Here is a 19,477-nt window from a genome sequence, read left to right on the forward strand (position 1 = left end):
TGGAGGACAACGATTTGAGGGGAAATAGAGATATTATATTACGAATAGCAGAACTGGATATTGTCGTATTTGATTATAAAAAGGTGTCGGCTGTAATTTAATTCTCAATGAGCGGGTTTTTTTATAAAATAACTTAAAATTTTTTATTAATTATAAAAATGATATTTTGTTTATCATTTACGTAGATAATAAATAGTAAAAATGGATAGAGTTAAAAAAATTGGCATGACCTATTTACCATGTCAACCAATTATTGACTATTAAAAATAAAAAATTACTTTTTAATGAACCTATTTCCCGTCACATGCGGCAGAAAATAATAAAGTATACAGTAGCTGCAGCCAGCGAAATCTAAGGAAGGTATGCACCAATCAATTGTTTTTAAGTACGAATATTCAAAGATAAAGTAATATTTAATTATCTGAATATTTGATAATAGGGACGAAGTTATAAAAGTTTAAAATTTGAAGTTGAATTATATATTTTTATACAAGTTAAAATACACTTTAATCATATTGGTTTGTAATTTTACATATTTTAAAGGGATTGGATCAAAATTTTACCATTTTGGAGGTTGAGATGCAATTTTGCTGTGTATTAACATGTAAAATTATAACTTTTAAAGGCACCCAAAGCATAATTTTTTCCTAGATCAATTGAACATAACTAATTACTCAATAAGCTATTGAATTAATTTTTCCTTGGCACTTATATACATATAGTACATGTAACAATATTTTTGTTAAAGAAAAGCAATTTGACTCTTTTTTTTTTTTTTGAAAAGTTAATGGCTAAATTTAGCTCAAATAAAAAAGAAAGAACAAAAGCCAATTTGACAGAAAATGTAAATGTTAAGGGTTGAATTTATCTTTTTGTCTTCTTTTTTTAAGTTTCATTTATAGAAATACAATTTAGATCCAAGTACAAATATATGTCTCGATTAATCTAGAAAGAACTAGACAAAATCCACACATGATATACACATATAATGAGAGTGAAACTCACACATCAAAAGTGAGAATAATATTATAGAACCTAAACACTCAACAACTCAAAACCTTCACCTTAACCAAGAAGCTAAGACCCTATCAAAGGGAGAATTTTATATCTACAACACTTCTTAAATTTCATTAGCTTAATAATAGCTATTCAAATATTTTTTTTCATTTTATTACTTAAATTATTTTTACTTACTTTAATATTTAAATTATCAGTATATTACATAATTTATTCCAAATATTTAACATTGTAACTGTAGCACCCCAAACCCGACCCAGAAGTTATGGCTGGATCCGGCATGCCACATCAAAAACGTAAAAAAAAAAATTTCTATTCTAAATCCAGAAAATCGTACTTGATGTTCAAAAGATTAATTCATTAAGGGTTAAAGTGAATGGAAGTCATGCACCGGTAGGAAACCGGAAAGAGGTGGTGAGTCCATCGGACTACTTAAGTACCAAGCTCCCTTCGAATCCAATCCTAGACATGCATACCGCCATTGCCACACCTTAACGTCATGGATATTTCTAAGAAACCGATTTGATTAAGTCATTTTAGGAAAAGTGATTAATTTTGGAAAAATACTTTCATTGCGGAAGCTTTGCTTGTTGTCGTGTTATTTTGAAATCAAGCTGTTGTTTTTGAAAACTTGCCCTAAAGCTATCTAATTTCAACAGTTAAAATAAGTATTACCTATCTTAGTAATACATATTAAAATCATCAAAAATAATTAAGCGGCCTTATTACATTTAAAAGCCCAAAACTTCAAACGTAAATAAAAGGATGTCCAGTTCACCAGAAGAAAATCAAACTTTCAGAACGGGTGGCCACTCCGAATTCCCTCACAGCTCCAAGCCCACTATGGTTGGGGATTTCCTGCGTGGATGAAAATAAAAGGGGTGAGTTTGGGGAAACTCAGTGTGTAAATTAACCCAACCATAGCCTATATCAGCTTAAACCACAGAAATAGAATAAGTTGGCCTTAGCCCAGAACAGAATTCAAAATAAAGCCCATAGGCCCATAACAGAACATAACAGATATTACATGTTTATGCAGAAACCCAACCATATCCAACCGTATACACCCCCGTACCAACCTTACACCGTGTGGGGAGACAACTCGACCCACCCAACCACTACACACCACAGAATTTGTAGCATGGCTGCCAGAACAGATAATGTGACAGAGTCACCAGATACAGATAATTGTGGCAGAGCCACCAGAACAGATATATGTGGCAGAGCCACTAGATCAGATATTTGTGGCATAGCCACCAGAACGCTTCCTCCATAATATAACCCATGTCCCCATGCAACAGATATATAATCATGGCATACATCATACAGAATCAGATCGTCATGCTTTTCAGTCAAAATTAACCCTAGGGGTATAACGGTAATTTTGCACCTAGGGTATAATGATAATTTTCCATACATAGGTGTATTATAGTAATTTAGCTACTTTTAGGGTTTTCATGCATATCCTAACTATTTATGTACTATCAGAACACTTACCGCACATGCTTCTTGAATTGGGCAGTTGGCCCATGAACTCGATCTTTGGCCCATTAAGCCCAAATTATCAAAATGTACGAAATCGCACGCGTCTTTGCAGTTTATTACTTTAGATTACCAAATATACAAACCCAACTATCTTACGAGCATTCGCACACTCAAAATTCCCAAAATACCGACTTTTCAGCGCTTTGACTTTTCACTTTTGCCAATCTAGTCTATGAGAGAGTGTCAGTTACACACCTGTTTGCGACGATATGCTGACGAGATCCACACACGAACCGCCTACAATTGGATTACTAACATGTTAATCTAACTATTCAAATACAAACTACGTATTAACCCCTTACAATATTCGACCAACCACACCTACAGATCATAGTAAGCTTATAAGAAATCAATAAGCAACTCATTAATAAATTTTTGTCAATGTTTACCACATAATCATAATTTCACTGCAAGCTGTCTTCCTGAGCAACAGTCACTAAATCATTTATAACTGGAGCTACAAAACTCCAAATCAAGTTCCGTTAATTTTCCCTGAAAATAGACTCATATATCTTCTATCCATAAAATTTTCAGAATTTTTGGTTTAGCCAATCAATACCAGAATTTTCTCAAAGTTTCCCATGTTTCACTGTTTGACTAATCTGACCACCCTTCATTACGAATCAAATTTCTCATTGTACAGAATTCAAAATATTTTCTTGTTTATTTCATTAGAAACTAGACTCAATAAGCTTTAATTACATAATTTATTCAGCTTCTAATTCTTCTCCCACAATTTATGGTGATTTTCCAAAGTTACGTTACTGCTGCTGTCCCAAGCAGATTTATTACCAACTCACTCTTTCACACCTAACTTGCATGCTTGTTATTTAAACATGTATATCACCAATCAATCATCACATATCTATGATTTTACTTAAGTATAATCTCCATTTCATCATTTTAAAGCACAACATGTTAGCCGATTTTTCCCCTTAGCATCTAAGGCACATGCATGCTCATTTGTTTGGCTCAACTTCACCTATCTTCCATTTTTCATCAAAAGAACATGAAACAACAACCATTTCCTTCATTTTAATTCATGACTAAATGCTCACAGCACAATTAAAAATCAAAATATACTTCAAAAGTTAAGGTAGAATCAAGAAGAATTCATGAACCTCAAAATAGAAGCAAGGTACCAAGAACTTACCTTCAATTTTCCTCCTCCTAATGACCAAATACTCAAGAGCTTTTTCCTCTCTTTTCTCTTCTCTAACTTTCAGCTATGATGAACAAAGATGGACAAAACTTTGTTCTTTTCACCCCTTTTTCTTTTAATAAAACTTCATATTTCATCCATTTAATTCTTTAATACAAAAGACATGAAATTCTTATCATGAAACATTTACCTAACCCATTATCATGAAACATTTACCTAACCCATTATCATGGAACATTTACCTAACCTATTATCATGAAACATTTACCTAACCTATTATCAATTTGTATCAATTTATACCATAAATTATGGATATCAAGTGTTCATTTTGTCTACAACAACATGATGGTTGGCCACTTCATGTAAAAAGGGAGGTTTATCATGCAAATCCTCCTATTTTGCACTCCTATTTATTTGGCCACTTCAATTTAGCCTATAGCATTTTCAAACATTTTCACATAGGTCCTATTTCATAATTTCACTCCCTTTTTCTTATGGAACAAAAATTAACTAAAATTACCGGGTTCTATCTTAAGCTTGGGCCTTCTAGAGGCCCACTAACATAATTAAACCTATGCCAACATTCACAGGATTCCCGAAAATTGAGGCGTTACAGTAACCATGCTTCTTTACATATATTAATTGCATTTATTATTCTACCTAACTCATGAAAAATCTCAAATTTGCAACATGTTATTCACATGCCAACCAACCAATTTATTATTCCAACCAACCAACCAATTTATTCACATGCCAACCAAATATACAATTTGGTACCTAATTCTAATTCAAAGCTCCAACTAAAATCATGAAAGAAAAATACATGACATGACATTTCTAAATGACTTAAAACTTACCTAAAACATGCTAAGTAAGTTCAAACATATTATTTCAATTCCATAGCAATTCATATTACCATTTCATCATTTATATTCAACTTTTCAATAACTTAAACTAAATATCAACAAGTTAGACAAACATCTACCATTACCTTTTCATGCCATAATGAATCATTCCATTTCAAACAATCATCACATTAGTTCTTTTATTTTTTCTTTTTTAGTCAACATATGCAAACCAACTTAAATAGATGACATTTCAACTTTCTAAATGCATCAAATATTTCATATTCATGTACTAACAAAGATCATGCCAAGAACCCACATGCAAAGTCATTATATACCACATTTAACTCATCAAGACTTTTAGAAACCAAAGGTTACTACAAACGGTGATACAATTGTCGCTATCCTTGACTCAAACTGATAAAAAAAAACTACCAAATTGACGATAAAATAGTTTAAGCTTTGAACGATCCAGCCTACATGTTCTGCAAGGTAACAACCTAAAAGAAAAAAAGAAACAATGGGATACATATATGATATGCTTAGTAAGCTCATATGGAAACTAAAACTTACCTAGATCTATTGAACATAAAAAATTACTCAATAAGCTATCAAATTAATTTTTCCTTGGCACTTATATACATATAGTACATGTAACAACATTTCAAGTCAAAAGTGTTAGATACAATGTTGAATCATAATCCCGTCAACATTTAAAACATAATCACATAGCAATCTATATATCAAATTTCATCAATACTAGTTCATTTTCAATTCAAGATTTAATTCCATTTCTAACCATTTAATCATCCTCGGATGGAACCTTAGTAAAAAAGATCTAGGTACATGGGAATATTTTGCTGACACTTTACCGAACTTGCTCACACAAGTTGACTTTATATTAGAATTGTTCTATAACACCCCTAACCCATATCTGTCGCCGAAACAGGGTTATGGAGCATTACCAGAGTTTACACATCAAATATAATTAAGTCGTATCATTTACTATTCATATTCAAAATTTAACGTATTCAATCATAATGTCCCTTATATGGGCCCTCGAGACCCAATTTATGCATTAGAAACAAGTCGGGACTATATTGAGAACTCAGAGAATTTTTCGGGAAATTTTAAAATTTTTCTTTGGTGCATAGGACACACACCCATGTGGATAGGCCGTGTGGGCATTCGATGTGAGGCACACGTCCATGTCCCAGCCCATATCCATACCCATGTAACTCTCTAACTTGGGTCACACGGCCAACTACACGCCCGTGTGCTAGGCCGTGTGGACAATTTAATCTTTGAAAATTAGGGGCAAGGGACACACGACCAAACCACATGCCTGTGTGTCACACACGGCTGAGACACACGTCTGTGTCTCTGCTCATGTGGACGAAAATTGGCCATTTTCAGGCCACTTTTCTCACCCAATTTGCCTTTCACCTACGACATCATCCAAACACATTCACAAGCCAATTCATAACCCTTAAATCAATTCCAATACCAAGTCTTATGCATGACATATTATCTCATATGTTCAAGTGTTTAAACTTACCAAAAACACATTTATGCTTACAGGCATACTTTATCAATTAAGCTAATTCAAAACCATTCATCAATAGGTTTGTATACTTCCTATCATATCACCATTTTATCACTCATCAAACTTGATAAGGCTTTATATAATTACATCAAAATATTTACAAACAAAATATTTCATCATTTTGCTTAACTTAGCTTATACATGCCATTATACCATGCTTTATATGCCAAGAAGTCCGAGGGATAGTGTGATGTGTCTCCGACCAAGTTCCAACTTTCATGAGCTTCCCAGTAAGCATTTAATGCTTAGTAAGTTCGTATAATGGAATTTAACTTACAATTCATATTCATTCAAAATAACATAGATAATACATCCAATTCAATGTAATCAATAACCCAAACAAACAAACATCCTCATCAAACATGTTAGTTACATAATTCATAATAATGCCAAGGAATATAGATGAGCTCATCAATACCTCATTTCCACATACATGTGTTTATCATTTCAAGTTTCCAAGGAACATGTGCATATCATATTTTTTTATAACAAGTATTCTCATAGTATTTCATCTTGAATTCATATTATCCTTTATCGGAACGTTACCCGTTGAATCATTTAAAATATCGATGAATACATGGGCAGCACACACAAAGTGTACAATACGGTAAATCCGTCAACTCATATTCGGGAGTGCTTATAAAAGCACATAAATGGGAAGCTTATCCGGGCTAAAACAAGAAACTCATAAGAGCCATATTCAAGAAGTTCAAGCGAGCCAATAACGGGTAGCTCCGAAGAGCCATTTATCGGGAAGCTCCGGATAGCTATATATTAAGAAGTTAAAGCGAGTCGTATCAGGAAGCTCACAAAGAGCCAATTAACAGGAAGCTCACGAAGAGCCTATGATCAGGAAGCTCATAAGAGCTAAGGTGTGTCCACAACACATGTAAGATCACAACTTATTGGGATGCTCCGAAGAGCATTAACGGGAAGCTCGCAAGAACCATATAACGGGAAGCTCACAAGAGCTAATAACGGGACGCTCTTTCGAGCTATTGTGTGTCTGCAACATATGCAAGACCACAACCAATACGGGAGCCCTGTATCCAATCGATTTTCATGTATTCAAACGGGATTTCATATTTATTAGGCAGTATCAAATTTATAATTAATTTCATAACATATCAATTATACAACTCACATATACAACATTTCATTCAAACATGTAAATTTACACAATTTAGTTACACGGTCTTACCACGACACTTGTTCGTATACGAGAATCTACTAATCCGATACTTTTTGTTTTCCTCAATCTAATTTCGTACTAGGTCAATTTGGATCTATACAAGTAAATTTAACTCAATTTAATGAAATTCATATTCAATTCAATCAAATTCACATTTTTGGCAAAAGTACCTTTTGCCACTATACTTTTAATTAATTTCAATTTCATCCCTAGGCTTGGAAAGTGAAATTCATGCAATTTAATCCTTATTCCAAGCCTAGCCAAACTTTTCATATAACAATAACAGTCCATATATTTCACAAAAATTAGAAATTTTTCATGAATTTTATATCTTTTCAATTTAGTCCTTAAATCACAATTTCATGAAAATTTCCTTTACAAAAGTTGTTTATCTATCAACAACCTTTTATTTTCTACCATAAATTTCAAATTTTCAAGATACTCATCCATGGAAAATTTTTTATACTTTAATAACTTTGCAAATTGATCCCAAAAATAGATAGGTTAGGTTATTACGATCTCAGAAATGTAAAAATTATTAAAAATAAGACATGATTACTTACCTAATTAAGCTTACTTGAAGTTCTCTTTCTTAGCTAGGGTTTCCATAGAAAATTTTGGGGAAGATGATGATATAAAATGATATTTTCTCTTTTAATTTAATTATCATCTTTTATTTTTCCACTTTCCAATTTAGTCCTTTTCTTTTCTTAAATTTCTATGGATGAATCATCATAAATATCTACTAACTTCTCTTAATGGTGTATTTGCCTTATAAGGACCTCAAAATTTGAATTCCGTAGTTATTTAATCCCTCTAGCTACTAGAATTCAACTTTTACATTTCATGCAATTTAGTCCTTAATAACAATTAAACATGAAATTAGTAAAATTTTCTTATCAAAATTTTCATACTTCTTTCCTATCATAATGCAGGCCACACAATAATATTAAAATAAATTTTCTTTCTGACTCACATTTGTGGTCCCGAAACACTATTCCGATTTTATTGAAAACGGGTTGTTACATGTTCACACAAGTTGACTTTGTAATTTATATTATGTAAAATTTAAGATTTTTATATTATGTAAATCAAAGCTTAGCATAACTAATTAGTATAGAATTTTCAAAATAATATGGCTTTATAAAGATATATAATTCTTGATATAAGTCTCAACAAGGGAAAAATTAAGGAGAGGAAAATTGTGGTGGAAAGGGGATCGATTTCACCTAAACAGGTGGAGAGCTGAAGAATGATAAGAGAAGGAAGATGGTTGATATGAACGCTAAAAGTAATTGTTAAAGGTTGCTAATAGGGGAAGATCCCTTTCTCATCGTCATGGAGTGCATAAGGGACGTGTATAGGGGGCTCTATTCTATTATTCCTTTTGAGGGCATATGAGGTTGTTATGCTCAGGTGGGTTTCAATATTCCCTGAAGAGAGTTTTCACACTAAGAAGCGAATTGCTAGACCATGGTAAGCAGATAGCTTGATAAAAGGGGACACTACTCTGTTAAGAGGTGGTCTCTCAATAAGTGATTAGTCTAAAAAACTGAGCAATTGAGGATAGTCCGATGAATAAGAGATAGATAATTGTATTTGTTAAATATGACTCCTATTTTCAGTCAAATTTAACAAATAGTCTTTCAGTTAAACTCTATTTACTTGTTTCAATCAAACACTGATTAGTTTAGATTATTTTATTATTATTTGATCTATGAATTTAGCCTATAAATAGGCTCTTTTACAACCTTAAAATTGACACCCATTAGAGATTAGAACTCATAACACATTTAGAGAATTTTGTGTTTACATTTTGTGGGTTCTTTGTTTTCGGGTTTTTGGGGTTTAGTTTTTATCTCCATCTTTTATACTCTTCGTTCTTTTGCCATTATAGTAAAATTATCTTTGCTCGTGGTTTTTTATCCTCTTTGGAGGGGTTTTTCCACGTTAAATTTGTGTGTTCAATTTCTCAATTTATTCTGCTATTTTCTTGTTCGTTACTTAATCGGGTTAAAATCCTAACAAGTGGTATCAGAGCTAGTTCAATTTTTATAGATCAGCCCGTTCAGAGATGGCAACAACAAGGTTTGAAATTGAGAAGTTTGATGGTGTGACAAATTTCAATCTGTGGCAAGTTCTGATGATGACAATTCTAGTTCAATCAGGCTTGAAAAAGGTTGTTATCGGGAAAAAGCCTGAGAATCTAAATAAAATAGAATGGGAAGAGCTTGATGAAAAGGCTTTATCTGCAATCCAGTTGTGCCTCACGAATACGGTATTGCAGGAGGTATTGATGGAAAAGACCTCATCTGCCTTGTGGAAAAGGTTAGAAACTCTTTATGCGACTAAGTCTCTGGCTAACCGTTTAGTGTTGAAACAACGTCTATTTACGTTTCGCATGAACGAATGTGAGCTTCTTAGAGATCACATCAGTCAATTCATTACTCTTTTAAATGATTTAAAGAATGTTGAGGTTTATATTGACGATGAAGATCAGGCTATGCTATTATTGTGCTCTTTACCCCCTTCATACAAGTCTTTCAGGGAGACCCTGATTTATGGCAGAGACAAACTCTCGTTCAAAGATGTGAAGGGTCATTTGTTGAGTAGAGACAAAATCGACAATGAGCTTCATTTGGATAGCAAGACAGATAGGCAAGCTTCTGTTTTGGTAGCATCAAAGAAATGAGATAAAAGGTGTCGCTATTATAAAAAGTTAGGTCACGTCAAAGCAGATTGTTATAAACTGTGAAATAAAAAAGCTGTTGAGAGTAACGAGGAAGATGTAGCTGATGCTAATTTGGCCGATGAAAATGGGAATGATTTCTTGTTAGTGTCAACAAGTGATAACACCAAGCTCACGTCCGAGTGGATCCTAGATTCAGGATGTTCTTTCCACATGTGTCCCAATAGAGAATGCTTCTCCCCATACAATTCGATTGAAGGTGGAGTTGTGCGTATGGGAAACGATTCATCTAGTAAGGTAATTGGTGTTGGTACTGTTAAAATTAAGATGCACTACGGGACGATTAGGACACTCTCAGATGTCAGATATGTACCTGATTTATGAAAGAATCTCATCTCCTTAAGTATTTTAGACTTGAAAGGATGCAAAATCAACATCGAGTCGAGCGGTATTAAAGTATCTCGTGGAGCTCTCGTTTTGTTAAAAGGTAAAAGAACCGGCAGTCTTTATATTCTGGAAGGTTATACAGTGACCGGTGAAATCGGATGTCCCTCGTCCGTTACGGAATTGAAGTCAACTTGTTTGGAGCGGAGGCAACTTGGTCATAGGAGGGAAAAAGGTATGACTGTTTCGTTGAAGAGAGGTTCTCTTTTGGATGCAGGTTTTGAAAAGTTAGGGCACTGTGTTCGTGAAAATCAAACCCGGGTTAGTTTTGATTTGGCAGTGTACAAGTCGAAGGCTAGAAGTCTTCCAGTTTCTAAGCACAAATTCGACTCAATTAATTCCCTGCATAGTTCAAGATAGGCTCGTGGCGGGCTTTGGCAAAGATGGCGTTGTGGAAATATGAGTCAAGGTGGAGATTTGTTAAATATGACTCCTATTTTTAGTCAAATTTAACAAATTTAACAAATAGTCTTTCAGTTAAACTCTATTTACTTATTTCAATCAAACACTGATTAGTTTAGATTATTTTATTATTTGATCTATGAATTTAGCCTATAAATAGGCTCTTTTACAACCTTAGAATTGACACCCATTAGAGATTAGAACTCATAACACATTTATAGAATTTTGTGTTTACGTTTTGTGGGTTCTTTGTTTTCGGGTTTTCGGGGTTTAGTTTTTATCTCCATCTTTTATACTCTTCGTTCTTTTGCCATTATAGTAAAATTATCTTTGCCCGTGGTTTTTTATCCTCTTTGGAGGGGTTTTTCCACGTTAAATTTGTGTGTTCAATTTCTCAATTTATTCTGCTATTTTCTTGTTCGTTACTTAATCGGGTTAAAATCCTAACAGTATTCAAGCATCCACCTGATGCCTTTTGAAAGTGCTACATGGCTAACTTAAATGGAAGTAAAAAAGAAAATGATTTGATATGGGATGAGAGTCTCAGGATAAAAAAAAAATTAGGATAAATGCAATGTTGAAATGAATATACTAGGGAATCTTTAATGTTTATGGCCAAACCCCACCTCTCCTATCCTATACTTCATCTATAATAATGATTCTTGGCTTCTTCTACAATTGCCTTCACAAAATGAAGCTGACATTTGCTGTTGTCCTTCATTTACTTTTATTTTCTTCCTATGAAATATATGCAAGTAGAATATAAATTATACATTTACAATTCCTCAATTATTTGGATTAGATTGAAAAATAATCTCAATTATTTGGATTAGATTCAAAAACAATTGACACTTGATTTGATTGTGAAAGAAGTTTTAGTTTAATGATATGAATGAGCTAAATTTTAAATTTATAATATTTAAGTTGAGTGTGAATGAATTTTTGACTTAATTGAAAATTTAAAATTTTAGATTCGAGTCTTATTTAATTATGTGTGTATATCATGTATAAATTTCGTTTAAATTTATTTTAATTTAATTCTCATACTATATAAACTTTATTCTTAATTAAATTCAAATATATTCGATTATCAATTTAATCATACATTGTAACGATGGATTAGGATTATAGTTAATTATATATTGAAACTAAATAATTAATTTAAGGAATTAAAAGATATTATATATTAATGGATTTGGCATCCCTATGCTTATAGGGAACAGATCGAAGATAGCAGATCTGATATTCCTGTGCTTACAGTGAAGCAGATCGAAGATTTCATCATGGCATCCCTGTGTTTATAGGGATCAAAGAGGACAGATTTGGTGTCTCTGTATTGTCAGAGAGCAGATCAAAGATAACAGATTTGGCGTCTTTGTATTAGACGGGGAGCAGATCAAAGATAGTAGATATCGCCTTCCTGAGTTGCAGTGAAGCAGATTGAAGCCGTTAAGAGACCATTTAAAGAAGATCAAGTACCAAAAAATTAAAATTTGGTGAGACTAAGAAAAATTGGCCATTTTGGAGTCTTTGCTCCATTCTCGTTACACGACAATGAGCAAAGAGGGGTAGCTGTAATGGCCAATTTTTGGCCCAAACAACCCAATTTTACAAAACCCACACCAGCCCAAAAATTAAACCAAACCCAATTTAGCCCAATAGACTAAAACCCTAAGCCCAGCCCAAACCTAAACAATTTTCAACAAAAAAGGGAGGAGAAGAACCCTAGCCGCCTCCCCACCTTGGCCCGCCACTACCAGTTGTCTGCCACCAGCACACCCACTTGCCTCCACCACTCTATACTTGCAAAAGAAGACAAAAAAGGACAGCAAAGAAAAACACCAAAAAATGAAATTCTTTGTATTTTTTTTCTTTGGATTTTGGGCTATATAAAAGCCCTATGTTCATTGTAAGAAAGGGGGGATTTTGCTTTTTTTTCGTGATTCAAAGGGGATTTTTCTTTTTTTGAGATTCAAGAACAAAAAATCAGTATATCAATAGCAATCAAAAAGGTTCAAAGGTTTTCATTATATTCACTCAAATCGTAGTAAGAAATAAGGGATAGAATCAAAGGTTTATATTCTTTCCTTTTCCTTTTTTAATTTTTTTATTTTCTGAATTTATTTATATATTCCAACTCTTTCTTCTTGAAAACAATATTTATATATATATATATATATATATATAGATCTAAAAATATATATAAAAAAGAATAAAAGAAAGTTACCTCTAGGCGATTTTCGGTCACAGTGTACGCGGTGGCAAAGTGAGCCACGGTGGGGTGGCAGATCCACAGGCCACTCGAGTTCTCTATAGAGAAAACTCCTCTTTTTTTTTCCTTTTTTTCTTTCCAAACTCAGAAAAATGAAATTTCAAAAAAAAAAATTGACTTTTATAAGCCCTCGGTACGACGTCGTTTTGAGGCCAACACTCAATACCCAAAATGGCGTCGTTTCGCTTGACCGGCGCGAGACCCGACCCATCGGCCTCAGGATCCGTGTGTTTTCACACGGAAGGGCTAATTGCACTTTTAGCCCTTCCGCCTTTTTTGCTTTTGAACTTTGTTTGTCTCTGCTTTTAATTTATGCCCAGGAATTTGATTTCTTTTCTAATTTGGTCCCCTTGAAGCTGCGCGTTTTGGGTCAAAGGGCTATTGTCCGTTTTAGTCCTTCCCAGTTATTTGCGTGTGCTAATTAATCCCCTTTTCTTTTATTTATTACGGATTTGCCCCAAAATATTGTTCTCAGATTCGATTATGTCCTTCCTATTATTTTTATTGTTTCATTTACCTTATTTATATTATTATGTTTGCATTTATCTCTTATTTTATTCTAATACTAGTATTATTAGCACTTCTATTGTTTTTACTATTAATTAATGTATGTTTATTATATATGTACGTATGTACATTTCTATATATAAGTATTATTTTATTACTTCATTTTAATATTACTATTATATCATATTTACTTTCGCATTTTATTATTATTATTATTATTATTATTATATATTAGTGTATATTTTATGTACATATATGTATATATATACTTTTATATATAGTATTGTTTTTTAAATTTAATATTTTTATTTGCTCTTTGTATTTCTATATTATTATTATTATTATTATTATTATTATTATTATTATTATTATTATTATTATTATTATTATATAGTAGTGTGTATTTGCATTATATGTATATATATACATTGATATATAGTATTATTTTTGTTTACTTTACTTTAATATTATTATTACCATTATCATCCTTATTGTAATTACTATTACCATTGTATTATGTTTTTAATACTATTTTAAATACCATGTATGTTGTGTACATTCTTAATACTATATTATGTACATATTTTTCAATACCACGTATATTATTATTATTATTTCTATTATTACGTATATATTTCAATACATGCATGTATGTATTTATGTATTGTTATTATTAGTTACTATTGTATATATATCACTGTTTTCAATAAATATTATTTTTTAATCTAGAACTACGCATTTTACATATCTATGTTCCCCATTACTTCATATTTACATTATACTATTATTATTCCTGTTATTATTATTATCGTTAGTTATCATTGTCAGCTCCATTTTACCATGTTCTATTTATTTCTATTTATTAACTTATGCATTCGACCATTGCATTTTCTTCATGTATTTGTTTATATTACTAAACCTTGCTTTTATCTTCTTATAATTGCCCATATCATTGTTATTAACACTGTCGCACTTATTATTGCGTATTAGCACCATAATTTGCTTTCGTGTTTTACTATAAATCACGTTATATTTTTAATCAATACATTAAAAAATTTCTTTCATAAAAGTAATATTCCGTATTTGGTAATTCGAAACAATCGTGCCCTAACTTACTGGGTTTCGACTTCTTCTCATTTTACCTAAATAACGGAGTATTCTTTTTAGTCAATATAAGTTAAAAAAAATGTTTATTCTCGGAGATATGAAGTGTTGTGCCCTAACTTACTGGGTATGATATTTTGTCACCTCGAAATAAGAATTTGTTTTAAAATAAAGGCAATATTCGATGTTTGAGAATTCAAGAAAAAGTGCCCTAACTTACTGGGTTTCGATTTCTCTCGTTTATTCTAAATGATCGAATGCCCTTTTTATAAATTAAAATACACAAATTTCATAAAAGGCAAGCTCGTTCTTGAAAATTCAAGATGTCGTGTCCTAACTTACTGGATGTGACATTTCATATTTTGAGACGAGAAGGTCTTTAACACTCGAGCATTTTCATAAAGAGGGATCGTATTTCAAAATTTATTTTAAATCTTTTCAATTTTCGATATTAAGACATTAATTAATCAATTAGGTACCAATTTTGGGCATTACGAGGGTGCTAATCCTTCCTCGTACGTAACCGACTTCCAAACCTATTTTCTTGATTTACGTGGACCAAAATCGTTGTTTAAATAAATCAAACCATTTATTAAAAACAACCGCTTTTACAAGGTGATCCAATCACACCTAAAAAGATTGGTGGCGACTCCCAATTTTCGTTTCCATTTTTAAAACAAAAGTCGATCCCCGTTTTTTTCAAAAAAAATGGTTACGACAGTTGTTTAACAGAATTCATGTTCAAGGACTAAATTAAAAAGATTGTTAAGTTCAAAGACTAAATATTAGTTTATCCCTAATATTCGTTACCCTGTTTTAGAAGTTGGTTGAATTTCTTGCCTGCTTACTTTTATTATTAACCACTGCTTTGTTCTTCTTTTTTTTAATTTTAGGTCCCATAATAGAAAAAAAAATGGATGAGAAATATCTAAAATAATTAGAAACAAGAAAAATATGATCTCAAATCCAATGATTTACCCATATCAAGTTACAGAGACTTAGGCCCTGGCCCAGGTGGATTCCAAGAACACAAACAATTAAATTGGCTAAATTTATTCATATCCACCAAATTATTAGAATTTTCAAATATATTCAAAAAAAAAATAGGAGAGACATTGGATGAAACCACAAGGTAAATTACAAACAGGATCAAATTGAAAGAAAAGCAAAATGACATAGAAGGAATAAAAGAAGGGAGGGCTAAATTGCCTGAAAAATTAGCACGTGTGTTAAGCAACATTGATGATAAGACACATAGGATAGAGCATATGGAATGTAGCATGGAAGAGAACATCAATAATGGGCAAATTAAAATTATAGAAGAATTGAGGGGCTTGAAAAGGGAAATAAAAGAGTTAAAGGAGGATGTGAAATAAATTAAAATAAAATTTTGAATGAAAGAAAGATATGGGTATTCTTTTGCTAGTCATGGATGTAATAACGAAGTTCAGTTTTCGTCGGTGTTGTATGGAAGAATCGAAGACGGAGTGAACGAGTTTTTAAAGATTTTTAAAATTTAATATCGAAGGATTGTTGTATGTGGGTATGTGAGTGTGTTTCTATTGTAAGGAATGGTGTAAAAAATTTTACAGTTTAAGGTTTTGTTATATAAGGAAAGAAAGCACCTTTTAAGATTATTAGAGGCACTTATTCTCGTGTCGTTGTGTTTTGTATTAAGTTGTACTGTTTTTTAGTGTATGTATTATGGACCTGTTGGTGTGGTACAAGTTTAATTCTTTTGAGTATGTCTTCTGATGTTAAGTATGTTTTGTTGGGGCCCTTGGCTCCTATATTTCAATGATAATAAAATATATTTCAAGCATAGTACTTTTTGTATATTTTTAAGGACACCTTCATGCATTTCACTTCATTAATAACGAAAGAAGCTTGGCTCCCTAGCTTTCCACTTCATCCAAAATTCACATGTATACAAATTAGGACAACGTAAGTTGTCACTGAACAACCCTATTTAAAGAAGAATATACCAAAATAAGACAAACCTAAGACCTGAACGCTGACCTCATGTGATACAAAGCTCTAAGATGTTCTGAAATTATGTTTTTTTTTTTTTCTTTCATTGGGTTTCTTCTCTTCCTTTTACACAATCAAAAACCCATATATGATTTTAAAAATACATTCAGGCTTCTTTGTCTTGCTAATTTCTGCAGAAAATTACTGGTCTATCACAGCCCCAAAGGTTCCACCATTTGAAGCACAAGAAATTGGCACATCATATAAGTTCTAAATTTGTCGCCAACTGACAAAACAGAGTAGAATTACATTAATTATGCTTAACATTACACTTCAGACATACATACAATTAAAAGTAAAATCAAAATAACACTAAACATGCTCGGAGTCGGAGGTGAATAGTCGGTTGAAAGAGCAGGGATTGAAGAGAAGAGGACTGGTGACGGTGGGTGTTGAGGGCAACGGATGGAAGGAATATTTTGAGGTTTTGTTCTTTGTTTTATATCATTTCATGGAATTGATGAAGAAAGGAAGCATCTAAGGAAGGAAAGGAGTTATTTGAACCAGATCAGCTTCGGCCTAGGTTTGAGTTTTTTTTTTGGAGTCAAAATATAGGCTTGATGTATAAATATTTTTAATCACAATTATATTTGGGCCATGATGATATTCAAATAAAATTCTCTCAACAATAATGATTCTAAATTTGAACTCACAAATAACTTTGTGTTAATCTTGATCGATTGCTCCAATCACTCAACACAAATAACTAAAGCTTCCTTAACCTCAACAAATGTTATAGTGTCAAGATTGAACAAACCGTCTCCTAATTCCCTATCATGATCCCAGTAGGCAACTTTGATGTTGAACATCCCATGGAACGTGAAAAAGAAAAGAAAAGAAAAGAAAAGAAGCACAATTACATTTAACACATGTAACAAGTTTCACCTTTTTCGGTGAGAAAAAGATTAGGCCACCATTAGGGAGTCCTAGGCTTCTAGTCGAAGCCTGTGAATCATTAGAATAAGAAAAATCATATAACGCTTGTTGCCAAATCACAATCTTATCAATGTTGGGGTTTTTCAAAAATAAAACAATTAACAAATACTTAAGGCCGGAAACGCCCTCTCTTCATGGTTTATAGTTAAACCCTGATGCACCCCAACCTACCCTAATAGAAAGGTAAAAGAATAATGTGCTAAATGGATTTCACTTCTTCCCACACCTTGGTCAATGAGGATCCACCTCCTTAAACCTTTTAGCAATGTTTTGTTTAGTAGCAACCACATTGTGACTGGACCTCCTAAGGTGATTTTTTTATATTTAGTATCACATTAAGCTCCCATTAATGATTCAAACTTTTCTAGGATGAATCACTGTTAGCATTTGATCCGTTAGGAGCCGCATATGAGAGAGGTGGAGAAAAGAGCCACTAGTACTCATATCAAATGTTGTAAAATTTATCTTTCGAAAAATGCCACACAAATTTATCTCGCTTAGTAAGGGACCTAATAAAGATTTTCTTAATAACTTTATATTCATTTTGGCTAGAACATTGTTGTAGTAAATCACTCTTCCAAATCCACAAGTCCATATTAATTAGGTCCATAAAAAAAAATAAGGCCTATCTCAAAGGAGGAATGGATCGAATATATTCAAAAATATTACAAGTCGAGGACCCATTGATCATGTGAAACCATAATGTTCTAGTCACTTTTGAATTCAAATTGGTTGCAAGATTTTTAGTTAAATTAATAATTCAAAATTTTAGCATAATCAAGGTATCTTTCATGTTTGATGTACGATTTTTAAAAACTAATCCTTTCAGGATTCGTGGTTATCCCTCCCAATAATATTATTATATCTAAGATTTAAATATGAAGTTTCTTCCTAAGAATACAATATGCCTTCCCTTCTCAATTTTTGTTCATTGTTAATTGATCATTTAGATAGAAATGCATTTGTTTTAAACCTTGGTGATTAGTTGGGTCTAGTGAACTTTTGGAGCTTATTCTATGCATGTAACTCCCAACATCCATTCTTAAGAAATATTTAGTTTCAAAATTACTTCAATTGTAATTATTACTTGATTGTGGTACAAGATTTTTATTACAATGTTTAAAACTATTCACAACTCCTCCTTAACATTTAATAGAAGGATAAAGGCATTTCAGCACGCTTCAACCCACATCCTTCTATACTAATAACGATATTGATACTAACTAAATTAAAAATCAATTTAACAACTGTACAGATTTTTAGGTTAAATAAATTTTAAGTACACATATTGCTGTTGTGATGTAAGTATTTAGGATAAATCACTCTGCATTGTCAGACAAATTGACCCAGACTATAAACTGTATATACAAACAAAATTAAAGAGCATTGGTAAAATGTACAAAAAATTTATTAACTTTCAATATTTATAATAAATTAAACACAAATATAATATACAAAACTTTGATGCCTTGAATACTTTAGGGGTCTTCAAGCAGCCTTTAATTTTTGTGATTGGATGAGTCTTGGCTGCCACAAATTGAAGAAGAAAAAAATATAAAAGCATTTCAGAACAAATACACACAAAATAAGCTTCCGCATGTAAGAAACTTATATAAGTTCGTTTCGGGTTTCACAAGTTTAATCGTATTAAGTTTGAGATTTTAATTTTGGATTGTAACATTATGAATAAAGTTATTTTAAGTATAAATTATTCAGATTAATTTG

The 19,477-nt window shown here is 32.1% G+C and overlaps 1 long non-coding RNA gene across 1 annotated transcript; it reads right to left on the reverse strand.

Moving 5' to 3' along the window:
- Positions 1–1,660: 1,660 nt before the first annotated feature.
- On the reverse strand, positions 1,661–3,904 carry LOC128284080 (uncharacterized). The gene is made up of 3 exons (XR_008274395.1): positions 3,716–3,904; positions 2,758–2,799; positions 1,661–1,875 (listed from the first exon to the last, which is right to left on the reverse strand). It is a non-coding gene; the product is annotated as an uncharacterized LOC128284080 (long non-coding RNA).
- Between the last annotated feature and the right edge of the window lie 15,573 nt (positions 3,905–19,477).

Source organism: Gossypium arboreum, chromosome 11 (genome assembly GCF_025698485.1).
Source record: "Gossypium arboreum isolate Shixiya-1 chromosome 11, ASM2569848v2, whole genome shotgun sequence".
Classification (NCBI taxonomy): Eukaryota; Viridiplantae; Streptophyta; class Magnoliopsida; order Malvales; family Malvaceae; genus Gossypium; species Gossypium arboreum.